At 47.6% G+C, this 5469-nt stretch overlaps 1 pseudogene; it reads left to right on the top strand.

Annotated features, from left to right (window-relative positions):
* The first annotated feature begins 2212 nt into the window (after nucleotides 1–2212).
* On the top strand, nucleotides 2213–3550 carry LOC137302284 (zona pellucida sperm-binding protein 3-like; annotated as a pseudogene).
* The last annotated feature ends 1919 nt before the right edge of the window (nucleotides 3551–5469 follow it).

The following is a 5469-nucleotide window of genomic DNA, read 5'->3' as shown; positions in this document are numbered from 1 at the left end:
CGTGTCGTAGTTCAGGCCGTGCAGCTGGCGGAAAAAATACGTCGCCAGCGCACGCCATCTAAGAGGACGCTCAACGTACAGGTATCGCCGCAGCGTCCGAAGGCGGAAAGTTGCCACCAGGGTGCGGACGCACACCAGCCCCTGACCGCCCTCCCTAAGCAGGAGACTCAGGACCGCGGCAGCGACCCAGTGTATCCCTCTGGCCCAGAAGAAGTCGACGAACTTCCTCTGAATCTTGGCGACAAACTCGGGGGGTGGGGTCAAAGTGACCAACCGGTACCACAACATGGCGGCCACCAGCTGGTTTATGACCAGCACTCGACCCCTGTAGGATAACACTCGGAGCAGTCCTGTCCAGCGCGCCAGGCGAGCGGCGACCTTGGCCTCCAGCTCTTCCCAGTTCGCCGGCCAGGCTTCCTCGGCAGGGCCGAGGTAGACTCCCAGGTACCGGAGGTGCGTGGTAATCCAGGCGAAAGGCCTGAGCTCCTCCGGCAGGGAGTCCACCCGCCACTGACCCACCAGAAAACTAGACGAAACTGGAGTGCATCCTGGATATCCACAGGTCCAGGATGCTCGCGGTCCGTGGGGGCGGGCGCTCGGCCTGTCTGCCTCTCTTTCGCGGGTTGCTCCGCGCCCGGGTGGCCCTGGAGATGGAGCACGCGGTGTCTGCCGGTACGCTTGAGGCTTTCCGCGACCGGTGGGCACTGCAGGGGCTGGAGTGCATCCTGGACGAGGAAAATAAAATTTTAATTTGATGCCTGGTTTCGTTTTATTTGGTTTTTAGTACTTAAGCACACCCGACACCCCCCCCCCCCCCTTCTTATAAAAGGGGGGCCTAAAAAACACAAAAAAAAAAGAAGAAAAAAAGGGTGCTGGTTGGTGGGTAAAGTGATAGTTGAGTTGTTTGGTATCATGGGGGATTTTGTAGTGAGAGGTTTGTTCCCAGTGCTGGTGTTAGTTGGAGCGGTTTGTTGCTCTGATATTTGGCAACAGTTTAGAGGGCAGAGATTTCCATGGAGAAGAGTAAAACCCACCCCTGTACCCCAGAGAGTCCCTCCTCATGTCCCTCCCTTTGGTTCCCATTTCAGTGTGTCTGAGGGGAGAAGTCTGTCTCCACTGCAGACTGTGATGGTGCAGTGTGGAGAGCAGAACCTGCTGGTGAGGGTAAACTTGGATTTATTTAGAACCAGGCACCTGATTAAAGCTGCTGACCTGACCCTGGGGACAGCAGGTTGTCGGCCAACTGGGATCTACTCTCAGAACCACACTGTCCTCTTTGACTATGGGCTCCATGAATGTGGCAGCAGATTGCAGGTAATGTGATTCCTCAACTCTTGCTCCAATTTCACTGTGTACATTACTGCCCAGTCTGAACTCATTAACATCGGGTGAAACTCCAGCCACTGAGGAGATCCCTGAATGAAATCTGTGTATAAATTTTTGCCCACTGTGAAGTATCACCCTGTGTGAAACTACTTCTTTATGTTGACATGTCAATCTTCGCTTTATATTTAAAAAGAACTTCAACTTGTCACTGAGGGACTGCATCTTTCTTAAATGGGTCATTACCACTCTCTAACTCTGAGATTCAATTCTATTGACCTTGAACCTTCACCTGCATTTCTCCAAACCACTCTGTTCTTTTGTGCCTCAATTGATTTATCTTTTCCGTTCCTTCCTGTGGATATTCAGGCCTGTTGCCTCAACTTGTGGTCAATGAATGTTCAGTGTGGAAGTTCCTGTTGAGACTTCCCTTGAAAGATGAAACAAGTGGAACAATAATTGGGATACAGTGTATTAAAGGGGAACTCCACTTTTGGTTCTTACACCTGCCAATACCACTGATTCCACGGACACAGATGAGATTTAAAAGTGATGTTGTGTTTTGTGCTCCATATCAGGGGTAACTTGAGCCCCTTAAGGTGAAAGCTCTAATCTATATGGGAAAGAATGCTCATCAAATCTGGCAGTGCCAATCATTTCATGGGTTTCTGACTGCAGGCCTGAAGTCCCCTGTAACAGAAGGTGGACTGAGCAGAGTAACAGAGGCTGCTCCAGGCAACTTCGACCAATGGTGGAGCTACTTCAATCATATGTCATTGAGGAGCAGCTGAAACCCCTTAAACTGCTGCTTAACAGGGCAGGAAAATGACCAGAAATAGCTTTTGTTCAATGAGACCAGCTCTTCATTCCTTAACCTGATGTCCTTCAGATGGCTGGCGATTTCCTGGTTGACACCACCCACCTGAACCACACCCCAAATGCTCGTGGATCTGTTATTGTCATTCGCATTGTCATTCCCATTGAGTGCCACTATTTTAGGTAAGAATCTTTACTCTATTGCAAATAAGGTCTACAGCAGGTGCAGTTCTGTGAAGTTGTCCTGAAATTACTGTACTGTCCTTTCAGGAAGGGCAATGTGAGCAGTGACCCTATCAAGCCCACCTGGATCCCATTCAGCTCGACCAAGTCTGGAGAAGGGCTTCTGTCATTCTCACTGCGTCTTATGAACGGTATGTGATGGGTGGATGGGGAGTGCTTTTCTGTCGTCTCCCACTGGGAGTTACACCCACTGTCTCCAACCCTTTTCCTCTTGTACTTCAGATGACTGGCTTACAGAGCGCACCTCGACTGTCTATTACCTGGGTGACCTCATTCACATTGAGGCCTCTGTTTCAATGACCAACCACATGCCCTTGAAGCTCTACATTGACAGCTGTGCAGCTACATTGAGCCCAGACAAGGATTCCACCCCATGATACAACATCATTGACTCCCATGGGTAAGGAGCTCTCTGCTTTCTCCAGCTGGTTCTGTCTCAATAGGTTCACTTTATTCACTTTGTCTGTTTTTTAAATCTTTCTTCAGTTGCCTCCTGGACAGCAAAGCTGAGGACTCCTTTTCAACCTTTGTGTTGCCAAGAGGTGAACGTGAGCTGGACAAACTCCAGTTTGATCTGGATGCGTTCCGCTTCTTTGGAGATGACCGTTCCTTGGTAAGAGGAAGCCAAACATTGGGTTCCCCGTGTAGGGAGGAGGTCACTAAATAACAACTTGTATTGAATGTGTCCCTCAGATTTTCATCACCTGTCACCTGAAAGTTGCTGCAGTGGATCGGAGAGATTCCATGAACAAAGCTTGTACTTTCCAGAATATGTAAGTTCCCTCTCTCGTTCAGGGATGTGTTGATTAAAGGGTGATGGACAACCTGGTTGATAAACTGATTCTCTGGTTGAGCTGGACCCCATTGGAAGAATCGACCAATGACGTGTGTGCCTGTTGTCATCTGGGCAAGTGCAGTGCCACAAGGGATTTCCTCGTTGATTCCAGAGGAAGGAGGGATCTTGTATCTGGACCTGGTAGGACATTGATCCTCTTGATTGTTGGAGGTCACCCTTTACCCTCTAACTGGAATGTTTGATATTGCAGAGAGTGATGCTGAGTTGAAGTGGGAGGGTGAGGCCTCACTTGGACCCTTGGTCATTCTGGATCCTCATGTGACAGACCTGGCAACTGAGCCCCTTAATGATGTTGAGCAAAGGATGCAGGAGAGGTCTCCAGGTGGTGAGTTTGCCGACTGCTAGTTTCCATTTTCCTCTCAGTATTTCCTTCACTAACCATTGGTTTCTTGTTGCTTTATAGGTGTGGCGTCTGAGGTGGTCCTGATCTTGGCCCTGACTGTGAGCGCCGTCTCTCTGATCTCTGCTTCTTGGATTGCCTTGTTCCTGAACAGGAAACACAAGCAAACCCAGTTTAACTAGTTATCAAATGACCAATAAAGCAGTGACCACTTGTATCTTCTAATGGCTGGTTGCTCATTTCTCACTGTCTCCAGTCAACGACACAATGAGTGCTCAATACCGTGTTAGTAACACACTGCACTCCTCCGTCAGTTCCTCCTGTTAGTGAAATGGGTTGAAATGGGTCCATGTAACTCGTGGCAGAATGGCTGGTAATAGTGTATCCAGGCCCAGTCCAGGGATGGCTGCAGCAATGGGTGAAGGCTTGCCAGGCCCTCATTGTGCAGGTCAATGAGCTCTGAAGGGACAGTGGGACTGGCCTGAAGTCCTGGTGCCGGGTGGTTGACTGCCCAATCATTCCCTTGGTGCTCTGTGGCCATTGATCACTCGAATCCGCACATGGGCTCCAAACTCCTAAACTTTCCCATTTGGAGCTAATTGTCCAAACACCAAAATGATTGAAAGTGGGTGGACTTGAACTCTCTTCCAAGATTGAAGATCTCTGCCCCTGGTGTGAAGATCTTTGTTTTGTTGGGCTGGGGCTCCAAGTAAATTTCCAATGCCCAGTGTAAAGATTAATGTTCACAGGGGGCAATGTTGTGCTCATTGGGTACAGGCACAGATTGCGAGGGACGGGGAGCCCAGCGGTTGTGATTTACCTCTGTTGGATTTTAATTTCACCTGTCTTCTCGTGAGCACAGACTGAAGTTTCGTTATCCTCAGCTTCCCCTCACGGCAGGCCCTCAGGATTGTATTGTAAGTAGTTAGTCCTATTTTTCAGATTACGTTATTGTTTATCATTCACTATATTTGAGGGGTGGCAATAGGAACAGGAGTTGGCCATTTAGCCCCTCTCGCCTGGTCCACCATTCAATGAGATCATGGTTGATCTGTGACATAACTCCATATACCTGCCTTAGTCATATCCCTTACCTTTTTGATTAACAAAATTTTAACCTGAGATAATAGATTTAACAATTGAGCTAGCATCAACTGCCATTTGTGGAAGAGTGTTCCTAACTTCTCCCACTCGTTGTGTGTCGAAGTGTCTCTTAACTTCATTCCTGAAAGTCCTAATTCGAACTTCGAGGTTATGTCCCCTGGTCGTTAAACTGGCTGTGTCTTTATAACTTTACAGTGAATTGGGTACAATCCATGTCTGGGACAACCTTGCCTTTGAAATACTGAAATTTGTTCATAAAATGGTCTTCAGATTTAATCAGAGCATATTTGTTTATCTTTACTGAGCTGGGTTTTTCTTTTTGGTAAATCAGACATTCAGGGGGTCTATTAAACAGGATGGGAGCTGTTAGCAGTAAACACCCTCGCTTCAGACAACATTCTTTGGCGGGTGGAAACCACTTCTCCATTTAAATCAAATCATAGTAATATTTTACTTAAGCTATAATCACTGAAGTTTAGTGTTTAAACATAGCAGGAGATCCAGGCTCGTTCTGTTGCAGTAGAATCACAATAAGTTAGTGGGAACTTTTAACAATAGCAATTCATTTCTGCTCACTACACACAAGGTGATTTTTCTTCCAGTGGAAACTGCAGTCAGACGGCCCCTCCTCACTTTCACTCTGAGCTTCCTCACACTATTGATGAATAATGTTAGGAAACATTAAACCCAATAGATGACAATACATAGTAGTGTAGTGTAGGACCATCCTACCCTCTTCTGACTGTTGTCTGATTTACATGTAAACATTTCAGGGAGGCTTTACAAA

Source organism: Heptranchias perlo, chromosome 35, assembly GCF_035084215.1.
Source record: "Heptranchias perlo isolate sHepPer1 chromosome 35, sHepPer1.hap1, whole genome shotgun sequence".
In the NCBI taxonomy this organism is placed as follows: Eukaryota; Metazoa; Chordata; class Chondrichthyes; order Hexanchiformes; family Hexanchidae; genus Heptranchias; species Heptranchias perlo.
Note: the sequence above shows the minus strand (reverse complement) of the source record. Positions and strands in the feature narration are given on the sequence as shown.